This window comes from Geospiza fortis, unplaced genomic scaffold, assembly GCF_000277835.1.
Source record: "Geospiza fortis unplaced genomic scaffold, GeoFor_1.0 scaffold70, whole genome shotgun sequence".
Lineage (NCBI taxonomy): Eukaryota > Metazoa > Chordata > Aves > Passeriformes > Thraupidae > Geospiza > Geospiza fortis.
In genome coordinates, this window is record NW_005054317.1 from 1,344,920 (window position 1) to 1,363,127 (window position 18,208).

Here is an 18,208-nt window from a genome sequence, read left to right on the forward strand (position 1 = left end):
GTCACACAGGCCCTATATTTAGATATCTGAACCCTTGTGATCTTTGAGCCGTTGCGCATTCAGCAAAGAACGGGAGAAAGCCCCAGGGCCACAGAAGTACCTGGATTTTGTCTTACAAAATTTCATGCAGTTGTTGCTAAGACAGAAGCTTCCAGATGTTGCTCAGGAAGGCTGCAGTGGACTGCCAAAATAATTAACTCCATGAGGTTAATTTGGGGCCGGCAGTACTTGCCCCTGTCAGAGCCCTGGTGGGTGCTGAGCATCCCCACTGCCTTGGGATGCTGTTGAGGGTGAGGATTGAGGAATGAAGGGCTCAGAAGCACCACAGGTGATTTTTGCTTTCATGCTTTTTCCTTTTCGAGTGTTTCAAGGTGTTTTTCTCCATTGCAAAGTTGGCTTTGTCCCCTGGGGTTTATGCTGCAGGTCCCTGTCGTGCAGAGGTCCTGGGAGCAGAGGCTGTCCCAGGTGTTGGTGCATTCATTGGGGCAGAGTGTGCCCTTCCCCAGTTTGGGCAGGCACCAGAGCTGCTGTTTAAATCCCATGTGGTCTCATGGATGTGATGCAGAACAACCCTGGGAACACCTCTGGTTGTATTTCTGAGCATGAGTTGTTACTCAGTGCAGATACTGTATCAGTGAAGATACTATACATCTTATTTTAAAATACCCTTATTAGTAAAATGGGTGTTGCATTTGTACAGGGAGCAGCTTCCTCTGAGCTAAGCTTAAGCTCAATCTGTGTTACTAATAGCTGGGGAAAAAAACATACTAATTGGTATTTCTTAACTGATGTTTGCAAGTTTTGCCTTTCCACCCTGAGCATCAAATAGTTTTTATGTGTGTTTTTCCTTATCTCAGAGGAAAGATTAATGCTAACAAGAGGTTCTACATTTTATTAAGGTTTAATCAGGATGCAGTGAGTGAAGACAGAGAGTAAATAGTTCAGAAATTCAGAGTGTGTTATATTTTGATAATGCAAAGTAGGTTAAAGTATCTGGATTTTGTGCTCAGTACAATGTTTTCAGGCAGAATGTGGATTTGGATGGTGACACATTTTGGTATTTAGGAGGAACATAAGCTCTCCTGTCGGAGGAGCACGTTGCAAATGTGAAATAAGCATTTGTCTCTAAAAACCTTTCTTAATATTGTAAGTTTTGGTTTTATTTAAAGCCAAATAGAGTCTGCTGTGTGATAGTTTGATACACAGACATGCTTCTGTAATGCTCCCCCCAGCTCCAGCATTTATAACCACCTTTTACTTTCAAAGGAAAACTACAGGCTTTGATATGATTCTAACTGAGTGAAGTTTTAAAACATGTTTTTGTCTTTCAGTCTCCTGAGAACATTTTTTTCTGAGTGACTCCAGCTTCCAGACACATTTGCCATGAGAAGGGTTCCAATCCTTTCCTGTATTTGCCCTGAGTCATGAATGGATATGTGTGATGCCTGCAAGTAAAACTGGTGAGTTGTCAAGGCTGAGTTTGCAATAACTCTCACTTATTCTTTCTTACCAATTATCTTTCCCTCATTTTTTTTCTTTCCTTTTTTATAAGGTGGGAGGGGGTTGTACTGTCTGTGTTTACAGGCAAGTCACCACTACTCTTAAAAAAACCCAAAGCAACCTTCATTGGCATGAAATAGCAGAAATACCAAATATTACCTATACAGAAAAAATACTCCTTTCCTTTCTTTTTTCTCTTCATCCCCCTGAATTCTGTGAACTGTAAGGGCTTTGGTGGTGAAACTGGAGTTCAGTCATGCAGGAAAAGCTGCTGCCCAAAACCAGCCTTGCAGACAGACAGGATCTAAACCGAGCTTGTGTGGGCAATTCATGTAGTGATGAAATATGGATATGGAGGGGTCTCCTTGCCATCATGTGTCACATGGTGGATTCTCAAAGGAGCCATTGCCAACAGATAATTAGCTCCAGCATTTGCTGCACTTGCATCCCAGTGACAAAATGGTGTCACTGGTACACAGGAGAGCTGTCCTGCAGCGTGTGCTTCACCTCGGTGCTGCTGCCCAGCCTGGGGGACACGGGGACAAAGCCTTCAACAGCTTGTTTAGATCAAGCTCAGGAGGATGCTGGAGTGAGACCTCTCCTCTGTTAAGGGCCAGTTGCCTTTCCTGGTGGGGTTACCCCTCAAGAAGCCCCTGGTCTCTTTTGTGCCATGCAAAAGGTGGTTGTGCCTTTTCCAGCTGTCCCCATCCCCCAGGAACCTGGCATGGGGAGCTTTCCATGCCCACTCCTCTGACCTGCCTCCTCCTGATTGCCTCTCTTTATAACTGGGGTGAGAGGAGGGGCAGTATTAGTTTGGGAAAACAAGAATCATCTCATTCTGCAGCAAAACTGGGAAGTCTGTGTAAGAAATCTTTCAAACCCAGGAAATCTGCATAATTAAATTGTGTAGGAATTGGGAGCACAAATTGTTTTTTTAAATAAATTCAGGTTTCTATTATATATTTAATATCCCTCTGTGTGTTGGAAAGTGCATTTCAATTCAAAGATTATAAAACCTGAGAAATCCGTACATCAGTGGATTGTGGTATTTTTTTTCTGTTTCCATTTTTTATTTTTTTTTCCAGAGGTAGCATAATTACCATGTCATTTAGCAAAGATTATAATAGCTGCTCAGTTTTTACCGACTGGTATAGTAAACAGTTGAATAAACCCATATGGCAGCTCAAAGTGTGCATAGAGGAGAGGCATTCTTACCATTTCCTTCATGTCTGAATTACCAGCCTCACTGATACAACTGAGATCCCCAAATGGGGACCAATTCCAGACTTCTCCAGTCATGCAAAAATTTCTCACTGCTCTGTCGCATATGAATCAATTGATTTTAATCACAGTGGTTAGGTAATTAATTATTTCTTTGTGCCTATAAAGTATGCATGGGAAATGTGGGGTTATATGCAAGGTACATGCCTCGATTTAAAGCACCCTGTGCATTTGCTTAATGCCTCTTTAGTAAATGTAAATAATGCCTGGGGTCAGAATCTCAGTATCCAGGTATTGTTAAAGATAGAGCCCTTCTAAGGCTGGCATGGGTGAAGTGTGCCATCACTGGGTGCTGTGACAGCCCCGTGGCACTGCTGGTAGTGGCACTTTGTGTCTGGTCTCAGGGTGGCAGATGGAAGGACCAGAGTGTTTCAAAGCATCCACTTGAAATACCAGGTTGAATTATGGAGGTGTGGAGCTGTGGCCAGCCAGCATCTGGAGCAAAGACAAAGTGTTGAAGTAACGTGCCCTCTGGATACCTTCACTATTAAAAAATAAAAGCAATGAGAAGAAGGATTGTTAACTCCCTCCAAATGCTGGCTTGAACAAAGAAAAAGACTCGCGCTACTCCTCTGAAAATTCACTTACTTCCAGTTATCTTAAAATTTTCATGTCACATAATAGCTTTAAAATACCTTCTGAACACATTAGACTCTCTAGGTGCCTAGGAAATATTGCAGAATAATAATACCAAATGACCAAGCATTGAGCATTCCCACTGGAAAGGAGCAGTTGGCCCAAACTGGTGCTTGTGTTCATCTTAACCCTGATGTACGACCAGCCCTCCACCATAATTCTATCAAGAGATGGTAAGTTGCCTAGCAATGTGCTGACTGCAGAGGGTACGTGTCGAGCTAATTCAGTTTTTGTTCTCGTTTTCCTTGAGAGTTCAGCTTAAAGGAGTGATCCTTTCTCCAGCTGCAGCAAGAGCCACTTCTCGGCCGTCTCTCTTGTTCCCCACTTGAGTGTCCCTGGTGATGTCAGGAATTCATTCACCGCCGTGCACGCCTTAAAGGTTTCCAGCTTATTGAGTAGCCAAATGTGGTTTCTGCTGATTGTGTTGACTGAATACGTAGGGGCCTTTCGAAGAGGCAAGGGTTTTATTTAAAGCAGAGAGTTTAGTTGTATACCATTTTATGGCAGGCAAAGGTCATCTGGGGTAAGCAGCCAGAACAGCGAATTGCCTCATTGCAGCACCTCAGAAAATGAGGGAGAAAGATACAGTAAGAGGTTTTAACAAATTGCTCCTAGTTATGAATTTTTAAAGTCGAGGAGCTGGTGCTGTGTACGTTTTTAAATTGGAGATAACCATGCTTGTAGGATAAATTGAGTTAAGAATGGAACAAATCAAAATAATGGGGTGGTACTAAAAGCCCGGTGGTGCTGCCGGCGGCGCTGAGCACCGAGCAGACGGCGCGTCAGGGACCTGCTGGGTCCCTGCCCTTCCCACACGGATTGTGGGCACCTTTCCTAACTAACAGTGCCCCTCTCCTCGCTCAGTCCTCCCCTCTGGCTCCTGGTTACAAAAAGGGCTGGATTTGCCCTGTGGTGCTTCTGGTGATACCCAGGGAGCAAGAGCCAGAGGGGTTTGTCCGTGGAGCGGGGCTGGGTTTCCCAGGTTGTGCTAACCCAGATGGGTGTCAGTGGGGTGGGGGCAGTTCCAGGAGCCCAGCCTGGCATCCCCTGGCACAGTTGCTCAGAGGGAGAGGTGGCAGCAGCCCCAAATTGTCACTTCTGTCCCTGCAGGATCTCCCTTGCTCCTTGTGGCATCAGTGGCTCCAGGAAGACTTTGTTTTTCTGAAACTTTTCTGTCTGTGGAACTTTCTCTGTGGCAGGGGGAGGAGAGAAGAAGTAATTTTAACAATTTAATAAAGTACATAATGTAAGTTTTATAAGCTGGTGTGAATGCTCCTAAGTATTTTGGTCTTTTTTCATAACACAATGAACCTAATATTGGTAAAAATACAGATCTTAGCTGCCACCATAAAGAGAGGCTAGATTTAATAAACAGTTATGAATGTTGGCAGCTGCCTATCAGATTGTATAACATCGGCTATAGCACATGAAGACAGTGTCAACTTACATTTTATCTCAGAAGTATTTTCAAAGCATTTATTTTGCTTTCTCTTGAGTCCTTAACCTAATTCAAGTTATATAATTGGCGGAATATTTTTCCACACCGCTAATTGGCTGGGTGCCAGCGTGGAAACCATTGTATGACTTGATGATGATCAGGAATTAACATGACATTTGCGTGGTGGTAATGGAATACATTAGTAATGTAATTCATGACTGTAAGAAAGAGACCATCATCTCCCACCTCTGATCAGCAGGAGGGGCTGGGAGGATGATGAAATGCTCCCAGCAGGCACCTCACAGCAGTGGCTGGCCAATCTCGATGTCAAATTTAGTTTTAAATTCTTCAGACAAAGCTGTAATGCTTACCAATTAATTACTACAAATGTCAATTAAAAATCTACCAAATAATGCAGTAAGATTAAATTTCAATTAAAAAAATTACATTTAACAAGGAAGATACAACATTATTTTAATGAATTCTGCTGAAGGTGACAGTTTATCTAGATATATTTATACCGTGTAGGTGGATCTAAATTCATTGGATGATGTTAACCATGTTACTCAGTGTACATATTAGTTTTGAAAATTATTTCGACTTTGGCTATGTCCTGGAGGAGCTGGGGCATCAGGAGGCATTTCTCATCACCAGGAGAAGGGGGAATTTCACGCCTTCTCAGTAAAAAAATCTTCTCACACCTAAAATGAAGGCTTTAGTGCAGAATTCTATCCTGACCAAATTTGTGGTATTTTTCAGTGCTTTATATTTAGAAAAACAAATAGAGCATTGCTGTTGTGGCAATAGAGCAAGTCGTGACTTTTCTACATTTATAATGATTTCTTGGGACAGTTTTTTAAGTAATCTGTTTTATCATACAAAAAATACCTATTATTTCAATAAATCACATAACAGGAAAAGATTTTACTTTGGGAAGGTGGTAAACTTAGTCCTGAGCAGAACTTTAACTGCAAGGCTTTGCCCTGGCTTGGGAGAGGTTGTAAATGGATAATTAAAATCTCCTTATTGATACTAGAGATGCTTGAAGGGATATTTTGAACCAGCAGAAATGTTGTGGGGCGTGTGAAGTTTGCAGGTGTGTGTGCCACAAACTCTTGTAAAGCACCTGTGCCCCTCTGGATGCAGAGTGCTAACAGAGCAAAGTGGGGCTTGTAGCTGGAGTTCTGTGTGGCAGCAGCTTTATTTTTATTGCTCAGGGCAGTTTTTGGGCTGATGGAGATGGAAGTGCTTTAGGAAGGCTTGAGTGCCTGCAGTCACCAGCATGGCACAGGGGCAGAGCTGGGCTGTGCAAGTGGCTATCTTGGTATTAAAGTATTTATGAGATCTGAAAAATACTTTATCAGCTTCCTCAGACTTCTTTTCTGAGAGCTTTTATTATGTTTTCACATCGTCACATCTAGGTGAGAGGGAAGACATAATTGAAGGAGCAGATTTTATGTGTCAAGCCAGCATGGAAAGAGGTCCCTCTCAGGGACCAGAGGCTCTTTTTCCTTGGCACTGTTGTGTCTGGAGCTATCACATTTCAGCAGGTTTTAACTTAGAATAAAATATAGAAAAATACAGTGTGCATGCAGAAAATCAGAGAAGCCAAACAACTGCTCATGGCAGGTTGAAGTAGTGATATTCTCTTTAGTAGACAGGTCCCTTAGATGCTGCTCAGGCTTTGCCCATTGGTGGGTGAATGCAGCAGGCATGATCTGTCTCACTGCTGCAATTCAGATACCTCTGGGTATTGGTAACAGCTTTACAGGATCATAACTGCTTTGTGCTATTATCTGATAAAACTATCACCAGCAGGAGATGGGAGACAGCCTCTTTTTTTCCTATAAGGGCCTCAGAAATGGATGATGTGGAAGTGTAAGAGCAGTGGAAACATTCTCTCACCAGTCCTCACAGACAGAAAGGTGATGGAGAGGAAGTTAGAGCAAGGCAGAATCATTTCCTCACCAGCAGCCAGAAAGCTTTAAACAAGGAGGCAGAGGGGGAAGAGTGGGAGCACATAACACCTTTCTGCCAGGAGATAATGGTGTGAGGAGCTTGTGGGTTTGGGGCACCCACTGCTCAGACAATTAGGTGGCAGCTGGAGCTCCTGCTCTTAAAAACCCATCTTTGCAGGGGCTTTCAGCTCTACACAGGACCAGTCATTTTCTGATTTGAGTCCCTGGAGGAAGCTCTTGCTCTGGCTGTTGTTTGAGAAGAGGTAATACTGCACAGCAGGAAGAGAGCACCTTCTGTATCCCAGGTTCTGCTGCTCCCATGAGGAGCTTGTGCCCATCCCAAGCACTCTTGGTATCTGGGCTCCTCCTTGGGGTGTCCCACAATGAACCCTGTGCCCATCCTGAGCCCTTGAGGTGGGGTCTCCTCCAGCTTTCCTACGGGTGAAAATTTTGCCTTTCGTGCGGAAATGCTTCTCTATTTCTGTGAGAGTTGGCCAAACACCTTGAAGGAAGAGTCTTTGACTTTGGAGAAAATATTTATATCTCTTTGGGTTTTTCCTTTTTTTTTCCTTAGTGTAGGGTTATGTCAGCTATATTACATTGAGGGAACACTGAGCTGGGGGAGGAAACTTAAATAAGCTGCCCTCATATTGCCAGTTTATTCCCAGCTTTCATCCACTGATTTACATGCCATCTGAAATAAAAATACCCAGACTTCAGTAGTTTGTTTACCTTTGCTGGTTTCACTGTGTGGCGACCCGAGGAGATGCAGGAACTGTTCTGGCTCTGACATTTGCATGAGCGGTGAGGTTGGGTGAGAGGAGACAGATGCTGTGCAAAGGGAAAAGGCAACAGGGTTTATTAAGTTTTTGTCTTACCCTGGTTTATAATATTTAGACAAAAGCAAATATCTCCAGGGAGGCCTTGTGAAATGAGAGACCAGAGGAAGCTCTGTGAGCTGATGGCAGATTCTGGCCTCATCAGGTGGGGTTGGGTGGTGGGATGCTGAGGAAGGGGCTGCGAGGGTCAGGCACACAGGGAGGTCCTGGATTGCTGCAGGAGGAGGATGTGGACTTACAGTACTTGTGTAGGACAAAGTATACTGTCATCATGACAGTGCTCCAGTGGGGAACAGCCTGAAATGCTCTTTGTCTTCATTAATACTTCTTCCCAGCAGAGCCTTAGGAGATCGTTCTCACGTTCAGATATACAAGGAAACCGAATACAGAGTTGTTTGTCATGAAAATCCCATTTATATACAGCAGCTGTAAAATCCCAGATGCTGAGCGTGGAGGGAGGCTGCTCTGTCATCGGCCAGTCGAGGGGAGAGTTGACTGTAAAACTGGGCTGTAATTCCCTCTTGACAGGGGCGTGGTGGTTCTGTCTTCAAACAACTCCGAGAGCCTGCCCTGCCAAGCGTTTATGGATTTTGTTCTCACAAGCCAGGTAATAGATAAGTCTGAGCAAGGAGATAGATAGAGATATAGATATATATGAAAGGAAGACCTTTGCTCTAGGAAAATATCCATCATTGCTTTTTAAAGTCTGGTTCAGGATTTCAGGGCAGAGCATCTGAAGTGTTTGGGGTCCTTTTGTTGCAAAGGAGGTGCCGTGGGCCTGGGGCTGCTCTTGACAGCTCCCAAGCATTCAATATCCCCTTGATTCCAGGGCAGCAGGATGTGACCCTCACAGAAAGACAGATGGCACTGGGGAGCTTGATGCTTATTGTTTTCAGCAGAGCTCTACTGGAACCAATAAAGTTGCTGCCACCACTGCTCGGAGCAAAAGTGGCTACAGCTGAACAAGAGACACAAAATTATCAATTAAAAAAGACATCGCCAAGCCCATTATTTTACTGTTGAAAAAACATCCTCCTTCCCAGTCTTGTTTTTTCCCCACATGGAGTGAATCTTTGGGATATTAATGATCCACTGTCATGTTTGTTTAACGTATTTTTTTGGCAATGCCTTTTTAGGGTCGAAGCCTGAGGTTTTTCTCCATGTGTTTCAGCTAGGGAAAACTCCCAGTGTCCCAATGGGGCCTCTTCTGAAACAAATGAAGACTAATTTTTCTCAACTTAATTGGGAATTTCATCTGAATAAACAGAGAAAGGCCCGGGCTTTGTTTATATAAAATATCATGAAATGCTGTTCTGCTGAGCCGCTGAATTGCTGCTGGCAGGCTGGTTCTCACCCATGAGATTTCTCGTGAAATTGGTGGCCAGAGCCCTCCACAGTGGCTCAATTCTCACATGGACCACCATGGTCTTCCTGCCTCATCCCTTGCTTTTCCTGGATCACTGCAAGCACTTGAGCACAGCTTGGGAGCTAAAGACAGTGTCGTTTTGGGAGATTTGGCCTTAACCTGAAATCTCCATGTTTTTGTGGGTTTAAGTCAAACCTTAATACTACTTCAGCATAATGTTTTTGTGGTTTAATGTTCTTACAGTTTTTTACAGTGTTTCTTTTAAATTCTGTCACTGAAGTGTATGAGAGTTGACAAGTGTAAATATGTAGTTAGACAATTTCAAAAGTGTATTATTTACTGATCGACCATAATGGCTCCAAAGGAACCATTATACTCAATCATATCATGTCACTCTGTGGCACTTATTATGATGGTAATATGGATATGCATATTATTTTTTTTTTAAAGCATGAGAAGCGTTATTGTGCATGTGTAAAAGCTGTTTTTAATTGTCAGCAATGCTCTGAGCTTTTTTTAATACCAAGAATTTAAACCACCTATGGCTACCAGCTTGCAAATTGCGGAAGCAAAAATCCATGTCTCTAGGAGGAGGGAAAAAGCCATGCTTGAGATTTACAGCAATGCAACTGTGCATCTCCTTAATACGGCTCTTTTATAGCTTTGTTAGATCTGAGGGCAACCTAGAACCCTAACCTGAGAGCTTGGCAGGTAAAAGCTTTCCATTTTATCTCTGCAGCTTTCATCTGCTCCTGCCAGCTCTTTCTCTGACTTCCTAATTGTGTTTGCAACATTAGCAAATGGGCGGTCTGAAAATACCACGCAGTGCAAGTCACGTTAATTCAGGGACCTTTTTTCTTCAAGGTGTCACAGAAGATGTCTTTTTGTAGCACCGGGGCAGAGAAAGAAGGAGAGAAGGCAGAATGAGAGCAGAATGTGAACACTGAACCATGTAAAATAAAAGAAAGAGACAGGCAGAGAGCTGGGAGGGCTAAATATGCTCCAGCCTTTCTGAAGAGCTGATTTCAGGAGAGAGAGAGAGAGAAAGGGAGGGAGGCAAGAGAGCGTAAGCAGGAGCTTGCTTGCTAGAAAATGTCTTTTGTGGAGAAGATGGGAGGAGAGTTTGAGTTTTAGTGACTGGAGGTGAGGAGCTAAGGTGCGAATTTGGCATGGCGCACGGCAAATCGATCGCGGAGCAATAATTAGAGAGAGGAGGAGGAATCAGAAGTGTTTCTTAACTTAGAAACAAGGATGTGACTGGCTGCTGGCTGTTGCTACTTGGAAGCAGGTAAAAAAGAAAGGAATCTGTTGGGCAAAGTCCTCACCGCAGAAGACACAATGAGGGTGAAATCCAGCTTGTGGTTGTTGAAGAGAGATGTGAGAAAGGAAAAAATCCAGTGTTGTCCAAGAGGTCTGCGTTGTCCAGCAGGGCAGTGACCCCTCTGCAGGAGCTGTTCTGGTGCTGAGTCCTCCCTGGGTGTGCCGGTGGGAAAACCTCCCACTGGAAATGCATTTTGCTGCAAATATGGAAGATTAACCATAAGATGCTAGAGTGAGCCAAATTTGAGTAGTTTAGGACAAGAAGGACATACGGTCTTGAACTGGTAACAGCCAGATTTCCTTGCAATAAATTAATAAAAGTAACAAGTTTTTTGTGGTTAGGTTTTTTTTTGGGGGGAGGGTGTTATTTTTTGGGGGATTTTTTTTTGTTTATTTGGGTTTCTGTTGTTGTTGGGGTTTTTGCTAATTCTGCAGTAATTTTAACCTTGGCTCTCTTTTTGAAATTGTATTAAAGTTGTTCTCTTTTGAAATACTGAGCAAGAAACATAAAAACAAAGAAATGTACTCTTAGTATTTCTGTCCTTGACCTACATAAACAGCTGTATAGTCAGACTCAGTCTTGTATTTTTGAAAAGTCTGGGGCAACATAATTTTTGAGTTGGTTCCTGGTTAGAAAAGTTACTTGCTGAAGTCTCGTCACCCAGAACATGAAATATTGGTGTTTCTGCTGGGATCATTACTTTAATATTCTGAATAAATTGTATAACTGCCGATTTGTTTAAGAGGGTGGAATTTATGAAGCTACAGTGCATTTGTACACACACATGCACTAGCACACAACACTTGTTGATGATTCAGAGAAGGAGTAGAGTAATTCAGCTCTTGGACTGCCTCACGTGTGATTGGCTTCCTTTCTGGGGGACTTATTTTAGGGAAAAATCAATGTCAACTGAAAAACATTCCATTCTGAAAAGACAAAAATTCCCCTACTTGTGAAAATGTGTCTTGGCAGCTGATTTAACTTATGATACAAGATTTAACACTTTTCACTAAACATGAATTTTTTACCATGGCAACAGCTACGTTACGGGCCACATGTTGGAGACTTGCATGTTGTTGCAGAAACTTGTAGCCCTCCACATTTAGCTGAGTCCTTGTTTCCACCAGCAGAAGGAGCCCACTCCTGCAGCTGTTTTGGGCACAGATCTCCTGGTGGGGCCCGTGGGCATCCCCCTAACCCCAGCAAGGTGATGTGTACTCTGGGTGACGTGTAGGCAAAGCACTTGATGACAGAATAACCCAGTAAAACTCATGGTTTAGCCTCCAATTCGTCTTTCCAGTGGCAGGGTGGGAAGAGCTTTCTAAGAATCCCACTTCTCCAGATTCTCTCTTCCCTGTCCCCCTCCCCATCACCTCTCGGACACACTTTGCCACGTGCAGCAGCAGTTCTGCCGTGTCCCCCGGCCCAGCTGCTCCTCCCCGTGTCCCCCTGCTCCTCTCTCAGCTCCTTGTCACCTCTCATTTGCTGTGGAGTGGCTTCTCAGGCGACGTTAATTGAATCCTGCTCATCAGGGACTCCATAAAAGCGTGACGGGCGGGACGGAGCCCTGGCAGATGGCAGCCCTTGAGGAGAGGGATGTGTGCCTGGGCTGGGCTGGTGATGGGCTGGAGATTCTGCAGCAGCACAAAGTTCCTTCTTTTGGAGCTGTGAGAACAGCAGGCCAATATGAACAAAGGGATTGAGGCTGGGTTTTGTCCCTCAGATTCAGTAAGACTGTAAACCCTAGCTATGAAGGGCTAGGTGTGAAACAGTAAGAGAATTTAAGTTTATAGGTAATTGCAAACATCTGCAGGTACCTTGAGTTGGAGCAGTTTTATTTAATCTTACAAGTTAGGAAGAGTATAAATTCTCTTGGTTTAGGACAAAGCTAACAAAGGGTTAGGCAGAAAGTCCTGTTTCCAGAGGTGAAAACTCTCAGTTCAGGTGTTTCTTGTACCTTTCTCTTGACCATTGCTAAGCAATGACCGAGGATGGTAATGTGCCTTTCTGAGCACTGCTGGGACCTTTGCCCTTTTTCTTTCATGCAAAACAGCCCAATTTAAATGAAGCCAGCTATGCAAAGCAGAAGCTTGACATGGTGGGGATATGTCCCCATGAGTTCTGGGCTGTGGTGGCACAGTGAAGGGTGTCCTCTACACGCCCAGTTCTGCTGGTCCAATGTCCCCAGAACAGCTTCTTCTCTTGGCTGTAAGACTGGTTTAAATCTGGCCTTTACTTGGTGTGAATTCTCCAAGCTGTGCTGGTCCAGAACTTAAATAATTTGTTCTCTTTTTAGCATCGTGTCTTTTAAAGGTGTTATATTTGTTTCCATTTAGCGTTAAATTAAAATTAAATAGCTGTGCTTTGTAGATGTAATAGTGTACAAATATATCTATTTTTACATCCTTTTAGCCCATGTCTATGTGACTAAGAAAAAAGCAGCAGAGTAGGGGCCTCTGATTTTTGTTTTACTTGAATCAAACACCCTATTGGGATTTCAATTATAAGTGAATGTTACACTTGTTTGTTACTAAGGTGACTACAGTGTCAAGGTTATGTGGATGTTGTGGTATTATAAATGCAGAAATAATGCAAAAAAGAAAAATAGTTGTGTTGGCTAAAAATCATCTTATTCCTATAGCATAAAGTTGCACACTGTCCTACATTTCAATTCTTGTTCTATTAAATTACCTGTTTAATAATTTGAATCCAGTGTTATTTTTGTATTATATTGCAAATGTGTGACTGTGAGGTTATTTTTAAGATATATTTATTAAGGGAACGAATACAATAAGACAAGTCATTGCAGCCCACATACAGTTCCTTGACTTCTCATTTTATGATGTTTCAATTGCATATGATTACTGAATCTAAGTTTTAACTTTTATGGGGGTTCATTAGAGATGCAGCTGTGTAGAGAGAAATTCAGTGGAATCTGATAATTTTTTTAAGCTCTGAAAGTGTAGTGAGATGCAGCAACTTGATGGAGCATAACTCAAACTTCTGACTTGGATGTTGGGTGCACAAATTGTGGGGTCTCCAAGGGCTTAGCAGGGCTGCAGTGGAATTTTGCTGCTGATGGGAGAGGTCTGTGTGTTTGGGGTGTGGTAGACCAGAGCATCTCAAATGAAAGGCCTTTTTTTTCTGGATAGGGCAAAGAGAAGAGGGGATGTCCTTGCTTGGAGCCAGGATTAGCACGAGATGCTTTTTGCTCCTGTGGGAATCAACACTCTGGTGGAGAAATATGGTTTCAGTAAATCCATGGTGTTTTCTTCTTAATAGAGGATCTAAGTAAAATGAACTCCTCAAAAATCAATATTCAAAGCAATCTTAGTGAGCAAGTGCTGAGAAAACAACTTTTGGGGCACATTTAAAGGAATAGATGTAGTAAATGAGTAAACTTGCCCCGTGGTTAAATGCTGCAGTGCTTTGTGTGAATACTAAATAGGAACATGTCCCATCAAGTACAGTTTCTCCATAATTTATTAGCATAATATGTTTGTTTTTAATGAATAGGAATGTAAACATTTATAATGGAATGATCATGCCTTTTAGCAGAAAACTGTTCAAAACTATTAGTGCTATTAGCTTAGTTTGGGGAAAAGTTATTTCATGATATAGATGATTTCTTTCCAAACATCAACTCTCCTAAAGTTGCAAATCCAGATCCAGAGAAAGGCATGGGAGAAAGTATCACGGGTGACTTGAATGCAAGACTCCAAAAATCTCTTATTTGTGATTAAAGCTGTGGTTGGGCCTCATGTCCTTGCATACTTTTAAGTATTTGCTGCTGCTGGCTTCTCCAGGTAGGGCCTTGAGGGGTGGAAAAGCTGGATTTGCCCTACCTCAGAGCAGAAAATAGCTCAGCTTTATTGGGAACCTGGTTCTTGCCTGTGGGGAGAGAGAGGAGGGAAGGGCAGTGGCAGTGGGGAGTGCGGGTGCTGTGGTTTCATTCTGATGTAGAACATCATCCCCAGAAAAATGGTGTTCCTGGGCCATGCCTCCTCCCACGGCAAGGGAAAACAGATGAAAAGCAATGAAGCACACAATTACATAATGAAAAACAATAAAGTGCATTTTCTAATATGTACTACTAGTGACCAGATAACTTTATTAAAAAACCAAATGCAATTGCATTTCCAAGTATTGCTCTGTGTGATAAACTCCAGGGAAAAAATACTGACGAACAACTTAGGAGGAGAAGACTTCTTGTTTAATATAAACCTCAGACTTTGAAGTGACACATAGCAGGGAATAAATGTCCATCATCTATCAAATGAGGTTTGAACAGTTTAGGTCACACTAGACAAACACTTCTCACCCTAAAACCTTCTTTTCATCTTCATTCATCAACAACACCTTAAGCTTGTGCCCCTCTTTTTCTTTTCCACTCTCTCAAAAAACAATAATCCACTTGATGCCTACAAATCACTCCTGGCTGGCACTCGTTAGGCGAGTTATGAGCTGTGGCTGCTGCTGCTCCCTTCGGAGCTGCCTCCTGAGCAGGGAGGAGAGGGGGCTGCAGGTTTGGGAAGAGGAGGAGGAGGAGGGAGAAGTGCTGCAGAAATGGTGGCTGTAGTAACTCCAAAGCAGCCGGGTTTGGAGCCTTAAAACGCAAAGGCAAACCTCCATGGGCAGGCTGGAGAGGTTTGTTCTCTTCTGAAGATTCCTCAAGCTGCCCTGGTGGATGCTTAGACCCAGAAGCTCATCTTCAATTTGCTTTCTTAGTCTCAGGCTAACTTACATTGCTGTGCCTCGTAATTTGTTCCTGTTGCCTCCTCTGAAGTCCTTGGCTGGGCTGTGCATGAGGTGCTCAAATCCCATTTCTTAGTAGGAAGCTACCTCTCTTACACTAATCCTTGTCCAAAAACTCCTAATTTTGATTCTTAGCCTTTTCCAACGTACGGGACTCCTCTTGGATTAGTTTCCCTATGGCACAGTTCACCCCTGCACTGTTCCTTCCTCACTGGTTCTTTTTTCTTTCAAAGATACTTTTCTGACTCCATCCCCAGCTGCCTGGAAGTGATTTGTTGAGCAGCTCAGGCCCCTGGTTTTCAGAGGCCACAGACTGTTTTCTCTTGTTTTCTGCCTTCCTCTTTGTTTTTTTCTTTCCTGTGGCTCTGGGGAGCAGTCTGGCAGACACAGCTTCCTCACAACCACTGGTTGGGGTTACTCTCTGTAACTGCAGGAGATGTGAGCAGCACCAAAGATCTGCTCGAAGGCAGAATTTTGTGTGGAAATTTCAAGGAGAACTCGGGAGGGCACAGACAGTCTAGGGAAGAGAACTCAGCATTTTGATTGCAATATAAGTTGATTTTTATAATTTTAAACATTGCTTCATCTTATTCTGATGTGGGATTTGGATGGTGCCGCCATCCATGGTGTTGTGGCCCAGCATCAGGGACCATGGTGGGAAGGTCTGTCACCCACCCAGCCCATCTCTGGCATCTTGGAGTCGCTGTCCCATGCTCAGCACCCTCTGGACACGTTCTCAGGGGAGTTTTGGGTATCATCAACCTTTGAAATTTGTCACAGTGATGTAAAATCCTCAGGGTATGGCTGGTGGTGGGGTGGGGGAGCTCCAGGTGATCTGGGGGAATCAGGAAATCTGCAGCCTCATTAATGAGGGAAGGAGGACTCACCCTTTCGTGGGAACTGGTCACACATCATGGAGTATCACGAGGTAAGCCAATTTCCTACCCCAATACCTTCTTTTCCACTTCTCTCCTTCGCAGTTTGAAAACCATAAATCACCTATTTGAAATATATTTAAGGAGAAGAATATTTTCCCCTGCATTCCCACTTAATGCTTTGTAGCGAGTCCAGTTGGGATCATTCATGTGCTAAAGCAAGAGAAAAATTCCTCTTTGATACTGTGTCTTCATTTTAGACAGTTTCCTCTTTTACTCAGCTCTTAGATGATAATTCTGAGTCCTTAGATGCTGCTCATTCTGTCACAAAAAGAAAATGCAAAACAGGATATTTTAATATTAGTAATAATGAATGTTTACATGATTAGCTCAATTACTTTGTTCAGTTTGACATTTTGTCATTGTGGACCTGTCTTCCTCTCTCTTTTAAAGTGCATTAGTAGTGATGGGAAGAGCAGGGGTGGGGCTGTGATCTGGGTCTTGCTGAGCACCTCCCTGGAAGGAGCAGGGATTCTTACCCCTCACAGCACTTGCCACCTCAGGCAGACTTGCCAACACACCTCCTTGCCCTGGACTGTTGGGGACACTTATTTGAACCTCATTAAAATCCAAACCTTTGACAAGTTTTATCCTAAAATTACACATTTTGCCTTGTAAAATGAAAAAGATGCATCTGCCATGTGGCCCTTTAAAGTCTGTACAAGACTGGGTCATTCACTGGTCTAGAAATTCTCCTTTGTGAATCACCTCTGTGTTGTAAAGATGAGTTGTTCATCCAACCAGTAATTGCTGTTGTCTGACACATCTATTTTACAGATTTTGGGTGTACGTAGTTCGGAAAAATACTGCTCTGCAAAGATGGTTTCTGGCCAAAAAGAAAAAGAGAGTTGTGGAGGTTCTGGTGATATTGGAAAAAAACCACCTCAGTGGGTTTTGTTCTTGGTGTTTTTGCTCAAAAGAAGCAGCAAGGATAACTGTGTTAACTGCAGGGTGCCACTGAATGATCAAGAAGCTGAAGGAATGGCTCGTTTTCCTGTTATGTGACTGCTTTGGCTTTCTCATTCTTGTTCCCCTGTTTCTTCAGAAAGGCCCTGCAGCCTGCAGATAACAGAAATTAAATTAGTATTGATAAAACATTAGACACTCCTATTAATATTGACAGTCTGTCGATACTGTTGTGCTACTTTTGTAATACGGGATGTTAACGGGTAATACTTTAAATAAAAACACACTAATCTTATAATCACTGAACATGTAGCGGGGTCTGGGCTGGGCTCACTCCTCCCCTGAGCTCCCCTAGCCCTGCCTGCCTCCAGCTCCTCTTGGAGTCCCCAAGGGTCGGGAATGTTCTTCCCTCTGGGCTGGACCCCACAAATGGGGAGATGCAAAGGTGATGGTTGTAAGGCAGGGATAGGGATAGGAGTGGATGTGGAACCCACTTCCCCATGGCTGTGAGGGTGCTGGGGTTGGTTTGGAGACCTGTGTGTCCACTGCACTGAGCTCTGTGGGTGTGTGCAGCCTGACTGTGGGGTCAATCAGAGAACAATGGAGTTTTAGTCCTTTGGTTGCTGGTGGTGTTTGATGGGGCGCTGCCCTCCCTGGTTGCGTGTGTCCACAAAGTTTGGGGCAGGAGGCAGCACAGGGATGACTTCAGGTTCTGATGCAAGGCAGCAAACCACAATTCCCTGTTGGACCGTGCTGGCTGAGCGTGCAGGGGGTGAGAATACGTGAGGTCAAAGCAGTGCCCTTAATCTGTGGTTCTTGTCCTAATACTTAGCACACGTTAGCAGCTCCACATTTCTTGTGAACTTTTTTTTTTCCTTTTAAGTCTATCATGAAAATCACCATGTTCATCAGAGCTAAAGTTATTTGTTTAATGGCCTAAAAAATACGCATTAAACAATAATGATTACTTTGGTAAACACAGATGTCCTTGTATTATGCGGTGGGTTTTGTACGCGAATTTGTACACGTCTGTGAAACCGAATTTGCCATCTACCTTGAAAAATGGGAACCACAGTCCACGTTAATTGCTTCTCCCTGAGCCCCCTGCTCCACCTGCTGTGCTGCTGCAATCTCCTGGTGCAGTGCTGAAATCCCTGGAGCACGAGGACGGGTTGGCACTTGCAGATGTGTGCCCATCGTGGGAGGCAGCAGGCAACAGTCCTAACTTCTGCCTCTTTGTTTTCCAACTCCGAGGATATTTTTAAAAGGGGGA

At 43.5% G+C, this 18,208-nt stretch overlaps 1 protein-coding gene across 7 annotated transcripts in view; it reads left to right on the forward strand.

Moving 5' to 3' along the window:
• Positions 1 to 1,336: 1,336 nt before the first annotated feature.
• FOXP1 (forkhead box P1) overlaps positions 1,337 to 18,208 on the forward strand; it is a 331,699-nt gene continuing 314,827 nt past the window's right edge. For all 7 annotated transcript variants that reach the window (XM_031056354.1, XM_031056357.1, XM_031056356.1 and 4 more), the window contains exon 1: positions 1,337 to 1,460. The gene's annotated coding sequence lies outside the window, so the exon portion shown is untranslated. The remainder of the gene's footprint in view (positions 1,461 to 18,208) is intronic.